This window comes from Motacilla alba, chromosome 4 (genome assembly GCF_015832195.1).
Source record: "Motacilla alba alba isolate MOTALB_02 chromosome 4, Motacilla_alba_V1.0_pri, whole genome shotgun sequence".
NCBI lineage: Eukaryota > Metazoa > Chordata > Aves > Passeriformes > Motacillidae > Motacilla > Motacilla alba.
This window is the reverse complement of record NC_052019.1, coordinates 6,460,414-6,472,690: the sequence shown is the minus strand read 5'-3', so window position 1 is coordinate 6,472,690 and position 12,277 is coordinate 6,460,414. Positions and strand designations below refer to the sequence as shown.

Below are 12,277 nucleotides of genomic sequence, written 5' to 3'. Positions count from 1 at the left end.
GATGGTCTTGAATCACCCCATCAGACCCATTCCCAGAGCAGTAAGTGATGCAGGCATCCATAAAGGGGCAGAGCATCCACAAGTAGATTCACTAATTCTGGGGGGGAGTTGGCACATGGAATCAATTTGCTTTAGGAGTCAGAGACTCTTTTTATGGCAGAGAAAGCAGTTAGCAGAAAAGGAAAATGTACACGATTTATATGGTGCTTCTATGTTTAGGGACCAGCAAAGCACATTTCCCAGCACAGCTAAGGTAATCTGTGGGTATTTTCATACCATTGTCAATGACAACTCTTCACAAGAAACAAATTTTTTCTTATTGAAATGAACTGTTTCGTACTGTAGCTCTCATTCTTCATGCTTGTATCAGGTCTGTTTTTATAATTCTCAAGGTTTATCCAGATTCACCAAGGATTAATCTGACCAAAACCAGATATCTCCACTCCTGGTGCTGTTTGTGTAGATCTCACTATCAAATAAAAAAGGGTACGTTAGAGATGGAGGTATCTGATTGCTCTGTGGATGACCAAGGAAAATATTAATTTTTGAGTTTTAAAGCAATGTATTGAGAAATTAATAATTTTAAAGTAGTACTATTAAGAAAACATCTGAAATAAGAAATTATTGAACTGATTAATCATTAGCTGGCATTTAAATCTGATCAGGAGAATTGTGTTACCCCACTAAATCTGTAAAGAATAACACCTGTGCTTCAAAATGTTTGGTTGGAGGAATTCTGTATTAAGGGAATTAAAGGGAAATATGTATGGATGGAGGAATCCTGTATTAAGCTGCCAGTGGGATCTAGCAGCTCAGACAGAAGTAAACTCTTCCCAGCAAATAGGGAGAAACTGGAAGATCTTCTTGGTAGAAGGGCTCTTTTCTTCATAATAAAGTCAAATGTATTCTGGGGCTGAGATCTGGCATTAGAACCTCCAAGGTAAAATCAGATAAATTGCCACTTCCCAGTCTATTCAGTGTTGTTCCAGCTGGGTGAACCTCTGTCCTGGTACAATCCTGGGCAACTGGGGAGCAAGAAGGTTTTTCCTCCATATTGTTTCTTAATCCCTACTTTAATTATTAACAAAAATCAAAGAAGGAAATGTCTCACCTGCAAGAAATGGGGCTTGAAGTATCTGTTCCTCACGGTAGACATTGTAAAATATGTGAGAAGTCAATGAAGACAAAACACAAATGGGGTATAATGCTCCTCCAGGTTGGAATCTCTCCAGAAAACTTGAAATCAAAGCTCGTTGTTAGTCAGGACATGTTATGGCAAAATGCAACTAATAAGTGAAGGAGGCAACCAATGCATTTCATGTGACAGCACCAGTGGGGGCCTTTGCGTCCGTCTTAAGAAAGTTCTGCTGAGTTTGGATTGAGCATTTAAATGACAGGCAAACCTGTGTGAAACTTTTCCATAAACTGACAGAATAACCCTTTTGTCTCCAGCTAAAACCACCCCTCTTTACTGAGCCAAGAGTGAATTAAGCAAAACCATTTTCTGTCAAAAGTAACCATGACGCAAATGGTTTTATCTGCTTGTAACCAAGGCAAGAAAACATTAACCAGCTGGTCCCCATTCAGAGGCATCTGGAACCATCTGGAGGGAGCCCCCGACTGCAGTGCAGAGGCTCAGTGTGGGATTGAGCATGGCTCAGTTTGTGCCTGCCAGAATCAACACTCAGTGACTGGAACGTGTTCAGAACCTCCTTGTAACAATTCTCCAAATGGCCTTTAGCAGGCATTAGCGTGGCCTCGTTTCCCTGAGCCATGTGGGAGCTGTGTGGTTCTGGCTGGCAGAGGCTGGCCTTGGGTGGTCCTGCGACGTTGGTGGTTGTGGCACGTGGATTTCAGTCCTGGGAAGAGCTGATCTGGAGATCCATTTGGCTGAGGTTGGGTGATACTGACATTATGGGGTCAGAAATGAGAGAACTGCCTGTGTGCATTTGTACTTGTCCACTTCCATGCTCTCATATTTTCATTTCTTATATTATATTTCAGGATAGGTCTGTGGTCAATCCAAGTGGATCCTGTTATCTCTGAGTTCATGAGGATGCTGAAGGTATGTTGCTTTGGCTTTACTGCTTGGTAAGGGTTTTCTTGTTTCTTTTTGGACATGGAGTTTGTTCACCAAATTAGTAAAATGGGATTCAAACATTAGCAGACATGGTGAAGTTGACCCAAACATGTAAAATGATTCCGTTCCAGTACTGTGTGAGATCTGCCTGCTGTCTCATGTGAAAGCAAGAAGCCTTGGAGATACTGTGGTGACCATCAAGCACTCAAAGGATTTTAATGCATCTTCCCATCACAGAGAAGCCCAGACTGTACTGACTTCTGCAGTATTCCAAATAATCTCAGAAAAAGGTCAGCATAGAATTTAACTGAGCTGTTTGCTTTAAAAATAAATTTTAAAAAAATGAACAAAAGGGAGAAAAAAAGATTTTGTGAAGATAGATCAGAAAATACAGGTCAGAATAGGAGTATTGAAACAAATGCTGGAGTCTTTGTTTCTTGGAAATCCAGCATCTTAACATTTATCCTATTTGCCTAGTACCTTTAATTAAACTGTGAATAGAAAAAAGGTGATAAAAGGCACAACTTATAGTTTATAGAATCATATAATGGTTTAGGTTGGAAGGGACCCTAAAGATCATCTCATTCCAACCCTCTGCCATGGGCTGGGACAACTTTCACCAGACCAGGTCACGCAGAGCCCCTTCCAACCTGGCCCTGAACACGTCAGGGGTGAAGTATCCACCACAGCTTCTCTGTTTATCTTCTGCTAACTCCATTCTGATTTAAATGAAGAATGTTGAAAAGACTATGCACTAAATAGCCATGGAAAATGGTAGAATAGAGGTTTTCTTCAAGAACAAAACCCTGTGGTCAGTTCAGTCTTCTCTAAAAGAGCTAAATTAATCATAAATTGTGGGCTTTTAATCATTAAATATCCTGTGTATCTCCTTTCAAATTCAATTATTCAAGACCTCTGTGTGAAGGACTGCATAGCAGCTTGTTATATTAATGTTCTTTTCATCATGCCATGGAGTTTAAACAGCGAAATGATTGACTCTAAAATGTTTGTTTCCTTTTGGATTTTTGAGTCATAAACTTGAACTGTCTCTGTTTTTGCATGAGTCTGAAATAATATAGACCAATTTATCTGTTGCTTAGACGGGCTTTTGTAAACCTGGACACACTTGGTAAACACTGGACCTTGTACAAAAAATTGCAAAAATTGTGCTGCAACCTGTAATCATAGAAGAATTCATATTAGAGTAGGATTAATAATGCATGTAATTATAATATACAATTTTCTTTAGGCTTTTCTAATTATAAAAAAATTACAGATAACATCAACAGTGTGATTCTGAAATGCCTCTCATTTATTATGTAGCTCTCTTAATCAGTGCTCTGCCACTGGAAATCAAGTCAGAATGTTATTATGGTCTCTCCTTCTGGATTTAATTACAGTAGTAACTCATGGCTCAAAGTCTGAGCAAACACACCGTGCAGTTTATAGCTTTGAAGAACAGCCATTAATCCTGCCATCTACCACCCTGTGCAGGCCAATGAAAGCTTTTAAAAAACTTTATGCCTGAAGATAAACACACACTTGCACACGGGCTTAAGGTGGGGGAGTAGAGAGCCCAGCCTCTGTGTCAGCTCTGCACACGCACAGCTGAGCATCCTCTCCTGGGAGGTGATCTCAAGGTGTACAGATCTGTGAACTTTTTACTACCCAGACTCAAGTTGCACCCTTGAAATTTTAAAGTATGATTTCAGGATGTCAGCTCCTGTCTGATGGCAGCCTGGAACCAGGACAGGGCTTTTGATGGGATGCATTAAGCACAGCATCACGAGGTGGTGGAGGGAGGGGATTTTTTTGCTCTGCTCTGCTCTGGGATGGACTTGAGTGCTGGGGGCAGTTCTGAGCCCTGCAACATAAGAGAGACACTAAACTATTAGAGAACATCCAAAGGAGGGCAACAGAGATAGTGAAGGGCCTGGAGGGGAAGCCGTGTGAGGAGAGGCTGAGGGCACTGGGTCTGCTCAGCCTGGAGAACAGGAGACTGAGGGGAGACCTCAGTGCAGTTACAAATTCCTCGAGAGGGGAAGAGGAGGGACAGACACTGATCTCTGCTCTGTGGTGACAGTGACAGGACCCAAGGAATGGCCTGAAGTTGTGTCCGGGGAGGTTTGTGTTGGATATCAGGAGAAGGTTCTGCCCCCAGAGGGTGGCTGGGCGCTGAACAGGCTCCCCAGGGCAGTGGTCACAGCACCAGCCTGGCAGAGCTCAGGGAGTGTTTGGACAATGCTCTTGGGCACAGGGTGTGACTCTTGGGGATGGTGCTGTGCAGGGCCAGGAGTCAGACTTTGATGAATCTTGTGGGTCCCTTCCAACTCAGGATAGTCTGTGATTTCTTCTATGGTTTTGCTTACAAATGGCCTTGCTGAAGGTGAACATCTGAGACCTTTGTATTGTTCTGGAATCAGTTTCCATGATGAATCTCTAACCTGACAATCAGCTGCAAATGGGAATAATGCACTGTCCCAAGAACTTGAATTAGTATCAGGAACTGCTTTTGGTTTTGGCAGCAGCCAGGAAGGATGTCTCTTTCTTCAAAGCAAAAATGTGCCCAGCCACATGCCAGCACCTGGGAGGACAGAGCTGGCAGAGAGGGCTGGGGAAGGGTGAGAGGGCACGTGTAGAAGAGTGAACATTAATATGGATGCTTGCTTTTTGAAGCTAACTCATTTTTTAAAGAAAACAATATCATCCAAAGACAAGACAATTAAAATACCACAGACTACTATCTGCCAGCGTGTCTTCCAAAAAACAATATAATCCCTGATTAAAGATTCACTATCCCCTCAAGCCACCATCTTCAGCACCATCTTTCTAATATGCTCAATGTGTAGAGAAAAGTAAATTGAAGAATGGCCCTCCTGGTTATTTTATTGTGTGGTTTATTTGGACTCAGCAGGGATGCAAGGACCCCAGGTCATCTGCTCACTTCCTGGGCTGGGTGAAGGGACAAGCAGCCATTGGGTATGTGTCATTTGGGAAGCTGTGGGAAAGAACCAAGGCAATATTGGACTTGATTGATGCAGCTTACATTTATGCTTATATTTATGCTGCAGTGTGCTCTGCAAGGTTTTCGGAACTTGTAAGAAACACTTTTTTTTTTTTTTTTACCTAAATATTTTTTCCTCAGGACCTGCCAATGGTTTGAAATGAGAAGTACTGGCAGAAAAGGCTAAGCTTCACTGTTTGAAAGACAGTGACATTTCAAAATTGATATTCTGAAGTTGCCACATCCCTTCTGGAAACAAAAAACAATAAAAGGTTGGTATTTCAGTGAACTTCTCAGAAACACAGAGACGAAGTGCTGTGACTGACCAGCCTGAGTTTTGCGTGTTTTTGGTTTGCTCATTGCAACATTTTCTTTTTCACAGAACTAGTCTCTTTCTTGGGTTTTTTAAAATTTCTGAGAGTTTTCCTGAGAGTTTTTTCCCAACCCTGGTTTCCAGCTTCTGTTCCAGCAGAACCTGTGGTCCTTCTCACCCCAGTAAATCAGAGAGGAAGGGCTGGAGGCACAGCAGGACTAGGTACAAGATGTTTTGTGTCAAACAGCAGGGAAGAGTAGGAAGAGTACTTGGGTAGGAGCTCAGAATAAGTTCTTTGTAAAAACATCCCTTTACTTTCATCTAGCATTAGCCTTCCAAAAGCAGGATCTCTTGTCAAACATCTAGAGAGGTGATGCAAGCTTCACTGCACTGCCTCTTCCCAGAGGTGGACTCTGTGCTGCCCTTTTAGGATGTCTCCTTTGGCAACAGGCTGAGCTCTAGGAAGACTAAATCTCGTGGATGATCAAATGCCATGAAATGTGGTAGGATGAGCACCTTTGTGTTCTTTTCTTTTGTCAGTCTATTAAGCTAAGGGAAAAGCTTGAGAAAATAAGGCTAATTAATCCTGACTGCTGTGGACAGTGTAATTTAAATTTTTTTTGAGGACTGACAGTGCTTAGGCTGAAATGCCTCAGAACCCTCTCAGCTTCCATCCCCAACACAAGAGTATTTCATATTTTTTACAGCCAATTGTATTTTCTAAATTTGCTTTCAAATGCATCACAGGAAAGAGGCCTTACAGGAAAGAGAGGAAATCAATACCTCTGCCATATTCCAGAAAAGGATGTGGAAAGAGCCTCTCACATTATGGACTGAATTAATTCTGCTCTCTAGCACTAGGAATATGGAAAATCCCCTCAACATCTCCTTCCAATGTTCAGTCTGCTGCTGTAGGAAGCTGTGTCCTTGATGTCAGCCTGGAGCAGAAGAAACTGGGCTGGAGGGAGGAGGAGAAGGATCCTGGCTGGAGTGGTGTGACATTGACACATGAGGCTTTAATTTCAAGGGAGGAAGTGGAGCAAAAAGGATTGCAAAATCTGGTTCCAGAATGGTGTGGGATTCTGCTTGCTGCGCTTGCTCTCATATTTGTGGTCTCAGAGGAAAAATCAGCTGTTCCTTCTTGGTTCAAAGTGAGATTGAAGGGGAGGTGGGTGGATGCAGCCTTAATGTGAGAATGGGGGAAAGGGGGGATCCTGGCTGTAACAGCAGGTATGTGAAGAGCCTTTTTCTATCATCCTGATAAAGAGTAAAGCATTTCTTTGCATTTATTTTTATTTTTATTTTTAAGGCTCCTCTGCATTTGCCTGTAAAGACAGAAAACTTTTGACATTTATTTTGCAATATGCACACAATGACTTACACACACCCAGGGCAAGACATCTCCAGGGTCTCAGCAGACCTCAGCCTTGAGCCATTTGGTTTCAGGATATCCCAAAAACTTCACATGGAATAGCTGGGAGAGGCAATTTGCTCAGGGAACTGAGAGGAGATCAATCCATACAGCAATCCGAAGTGTAAAGGAGCACAAAGAGAAACTATTGCAGAGTGATTGCTCTTTCATTATCCTCCAGGCTTGCCTTGACATAGCACTGTGCATGAGATCTGAGCAAATCTGGAGGCTTCTGTAATTCCCATTGCTGTTCTCCAGTGTAGAGGGGAAGGTTGTTTTCATGCAAAGGCAATCACTTACCCTTTATTTACTGTGAAGGATGAGGATGGGGGACTCTGACTCCCAAAGCTTTCCACAGTTGGGTTTGTTGTCTAATTATTCCATGGAAGAGCTTTTCCCAGCCGCGCGGGGCTGCGTCCTCTGCAGCAGAGCCTGGGGGACTCCTGCCCTTGCAGAAGGTCTCTCCAGAAACCCAGTGTTTTGTGGTGGAATAACACTGCAGCCCACATGCCTTTGTCACTTGGTTAGTTTATCTATTTTTAATGGCATCATATGAATAAAGAAATGTGCCTTCCCCATTGTCTTTTGAAGGCAGATAATTGTGTTGCTGTTGCGCTCGCTATCGGCTTGTCGTGCCCAAATGAATTTACACTTATCCATCTTTCTCTTCAAAAAGCAGCCCTGCTGAGTTTTCCCAGTTGTTCAGTCAGTCACAAGCCACTGTTGTACAGCAAGCACTGCTTTATGCTGTCTAAATAGATGTGGTTCTTCTCTTGTTCCTGTTGTCAGTCTTATTGTTAAAGTGCTTTGAATTTGCAGTGAATTGAAACTCTCCATTCCAAGGAGAAAGACATTATTACTTGTAATTAGGATTAGGATTATTGGATGGTAGCACTTTTCAGTTCAGAGTTAATGAGCAATGATCAGAACATATCTTTTCATTAGTTTAAAATATTCCCATCATTATTCTGATATTGTGAGATAGGGAAAAAAAATCTTAAATAGCAGTTCACTTAAAACAGCAAAACACACACATTACTTCAGAGGCTACATAGAGTTTTGGATGGCTAAACATGAGTCTGTCACCACTCTGGCTGAGAAGGAGTCCCAGTGTGATGGGACGGATCAAGGTAGAAAAACACACCGTAAGATCAATTCTCATTAATTATCAATTGCCCAGAGAGGCTGTGGACTCCCCATCCCTGGAAGGTCAAGGCCAGGCTGGATGGGGCTTGGAGCAACCTGGTCTAGTGGCAGTGTCCCTGCTCATGGCAGGTGGTGAAATGAGATGGTATTTAAGGTCCTTTCCAACTCCAACCATTCCATGATTCTGTGATCCTGCAGGATGTCTGCAACCAAGCTTCACTGGGGAATTCCATCCGGAGTTGACACTAAGTGGGCAATCAATGTGGCAAACTGAATTTCCTCCACTCCAGCTACAACCTGGAGATATTCTTCTCTCCCTGTCTTGTTTTTGCATCGTGGAGTGCCAGCTGTGACTGAGCAGAGGGAGAGGCACCACATTTAAAATGCATTTAATCAATGGTGACATCAAGGTTGGCATTGGGCTCATGTGATCAGGAAGAGAAGCCTGTAAAGGTATCATACATAGCAAGCCAGGATGTTCAAGAAAAACTCTTTCACCTCTTTCTAATTTGGGAAGTAGATTTTAAAGTGGTGAACTTCAAAGACTAGAAATTATTCTTTGATCTTACAAAGCCTGCAAATGACAGCAGTGTCTGCTGGACACAGCATATGTCCAAACAGTCATAAGAAATCTAAAAGGGGATTTGAGGCAGCAAAACTCTTAAAATAAGAAAGGAAAAGGGACATAATTCAGACAGTCAGTCCAAATAACAGCATGGTTGCTCAATGTAGGCATTGTACAATCACTTATTACCAAAAAAACCTAAAAATTAATTTGAATTTCCAGATGAATTCCTGAAAAATTAGGAAGGTGATTTAAAAAATAGAAAAAGAGGTGTGACCTAGAATGAGAAAGATTTTAGTGTCTGAATGTTTCTGAGAAGGAAGATTGCAGCCTCAAAAACAGAGGAACATTTTTAGGTGGAAGGAAGTAATGAAAACACTCTGAAATGTTATTTGTTGTGGTTTTCTGACCTTTAACCAAACACTCCAGGCCTGCATAAAATGTCAAACTATGTGTATTTGTTTGTGTGAGTGTATTTGTTTGCACTTAGGTAAAGCCTGCTCAGAGAACATCTCCATGACCACAGCTGTGGCAGACAATGCTTGGAGTGCTTAGGTCCACGGCCAGCCAGCCTTGGGAAGACTCTTCAGGATGACATTGGACTTGATGTACAAATCCAGGCTCAGCTCTGCGGTGATGCTCAGCTACCTAGTTCCCAATGGAATAGAGATAAAAAGTTAAACACCTCAGTAGCTTTGGACCTGAATTAATGGGAATGCTGGGCAGGGAGTACAGAAGAGCAGAATACGCGTGTTCTTTCCGGAGATGTTTTTGGTGCATCAAAACCAAATTGCTGAATTGATTTTAGTATCTGCTTGCCTCAGAGTGCAGCATATGACTGGAGGATATTTGCTAGTCAGTGGTGTCTTTCCTTCCTAATGTCTTATTATCAATTACAGCATCAGTTAACTCTATTTTCTATTTCTAAACACATCTGGAACTTTGTTGTTACTGAGATGGAGACTTATATTTTAACAGTTCTTCTGAATTGGCTCTTAAAAATCTTGGAGTCAACCTGTGACAGCCAGATGGAAAACAGGACTGGACAAGAAGTCTGTGGTGTCGAGGAAGCAGTGTAAAGAAATAAGATTTAGTGTTTGCTTCTAATGTACTGTCCTGGGGTGTCCTATTGGAATTTCGCAAGAGAATTGCTTTTTATAAACAGGTTGTGACAAGCAATTGCACATCTCTCCAAACAGCTTAAGAAAGGAAAACAGAATAATTGAAAATAGGGCTGGGCGAGCTCTTGGGAGGTCACCCAGTCCATTGCCTCACCCAGGTGGGGTTGACTTCACACTAACTACTCCTGGCATATGTTTACTTCACATGTTTTCAAAAATCTGCAGTGACAGAGGTTCCACAACCTTCCTAGGAAATGTTTTCAAGGCTTATCACTGGTTAATGTTACAAACTTCTTTCCTACTGCCTTGCTTATGTCCTGCCCGGGGGCCAGTGTGATACTTCTTTCCAGGCTCCCAGGGATCACAGGAGATGGGCATTTCCTTTCTTACACAGCTACAAGTCCCTCTGTTTAGAGACTGCTATCATGATTCCTCTTAATTGTCTCCTTTCTAGACTAAACAAATCCTATCCTTTTAATCATTCTTCATAATTTATGGTGTTTAAACCTTCCTTCATTCTTGCCTGGACTCAGACTAATTGGCCTGGGTCCTTCCTGAGAGCACTGGCCCAAACCTACATTTCAGTGGCTTTATTTTCCCATCCTGATATTTATTTTTCAAGTCTCATTGCAGCGAGGATTTTCATGAGTTTTTGTTAAAGGACCCCTGGGTAAATTCCCAGTCTTGGGTCTGGCCTGGAGTTTGGGTAGGCAGTACCCTCTAAGGGAGCTTCCACGTCTTTGTTGAACCCTGACGAACCCTTTGTTGAACACTAAGGAGTGCTAGATTTTAAGAAGAAAAATGGTGAAAATACGTAGTGGTACCATTCTCAAAGACATCTAATTCTAAAAAAAACTTTTTACTGACCTATATTTGTTTCCAGCTGTTCATAGCAGCTGAAATTTCTCAAGCTGTGCAAATTCTGGGTGCTCAGCTTGCTGAAGAACGAGCTGTAGATGCAGATGCTTGAATATGTATTTAAAGTGAAATTTGGGCTTCCTGTTGTTGCTGCATTATTGGGGTTTTTCTGTGTTTTTGTTTGTTTGTTTGTTTGTTTGTTTTGGTGGGTTTTTGAGTTTTTGTTTGTTTGGGGTTTTTTGTTTGTTTTTTTTTAAATAATTTGACCCATACATAATTTCCTTGCATTCATAACATCTTTTCTAACATAACATCTTTTCACAACACAGTTCTGTTCTGTGAATGTATCAGAGGGGTCACTGTTCAATTATTACATCTTCTTATTATATTTTCTATAATTAAGTGTTAAACTTTCATAAGATACATATCTAAACTTTCTAAGATACAATCTCTAAACTGGTGGTGTTGCACAGAAGTTTCATTTAATGTGGTTTTCTTTTTACTTTTTGCTGTTAATACATTGGCTTATATTTTGGTCTGCTTGGCAGTGCTGGGTTAATACTTGGAGTTGATGATCTTTAAGATCTTTTCCAGCATTAATGATTTTATGGCTCTATTTACAGAAGTTACTTCTCAGTGTGAGCCTCTGGGCATGAGAGGGGTCAGGAGAAGCAGCTATGATGCAAACTTCTTCTGTTTACTCCTTCAAAATTTGTGGTCTATGCATTATGTGGTTGGTCAAGGGGATTGGCCCCTCCTGGGACAAATACTGGCATTTTTGGCTTGTATTAGGCTACTTTAATCCTGAAACCCTCATTGCTGGTGACAAAACACTGATTAATGGTCACATCCAGGGTGTCATACAGAAGGTTTCTATCCCAGTTGAGCAGGGTTAGAAGGAAAAAGGGTTTCTCTTTCCAAAGCAGCTGAAGGACTGGATGACTTTTCCAGTCATCCAAAAAAGCACCCAAAGCCATTGGGGTTAGGTAGCACAAAGATCATTTTCTGAGTGGGATCAAAGATAATTTTTTTTCTGGGAAAAGATGTCAGCAGATAATGCATTGATTTGATAGGAACTTTATCAATTTGAGAAGAAAAAGAAAACATTGTTCTTGGCTATCCTTTCCACTGATACTATGAACTGGGAGATAGAGAGCCCATAAAAATCAAGCCATTATGATTGTATGAATATAAATTTTTAGGTCCCCAGAGCTTATGCTGAGAACTGAGCTGACACTGTGGCTCATGGTGGATATCTGGAAAACAAAATGTAGGAAATAGACTTGCCTTGAGTATGTGAGGTTTAACTTGTTGCTACTTTTCTCAGTGAGGGAATTCTGTACCCAGTAGATTGACATGCTTTTAAGTAATCAGAGTTCCAGTGTTTTCTGCAAGATAGTGTAATACCACATAAAGCAAGGGAAAGAAAAAGGAAGTTGGCCTGTGTTGGAATTGTTCTGGTGTTTTCTTCTACAACAAAATGGTAAATTGTTTGCTTTGGCTTTCTGGAAAATATCTGACCTTGATACTTCATATTCAATTTATGTAAACAATTACAAAAAGCATCTGAGCCAAATAGAAAAGGCTATTTCTTGAAAACCTGCAGGGAATTCACATGGGAATTTCCCACATGCTGTGGCAATCTTAAAAATACCTCCTAGTAACACCACAATATTAATGATTAACTCCGGAACTGTGAGTTTTTCCAGACTTCCAGTGAACTCAGTGATTTGTATGTTCAGCTGCATGTATCAGGAGAGGTAGTAAAAAAGAGTCATT

The 12,277-nt window shown here is 41.4% G+C and overlaps 1 long non-coding RNA gene across 1 annotated transcript; it reads left to right on the top strand.

Moving 5' to 3' along the window:
- Nucleotides 1-1,730: 1,730 nt before the first annotated feature.
- On the top strand, nucleotides 1,731-3,374 carry LOC119700013. The gene is made up of 3 exons (XR_005256631.1): nucleotides 1,731-1,895; nucleotides 2,005-2,065; nucleotides 2,212-3,374. It is a non-coding gene; the product is annotated as an uncharacterized LOC119700013 (long non-coding RNA).
- Nucleotides 3,375-12,277: the final 8,903 nt, after the last annotated feature.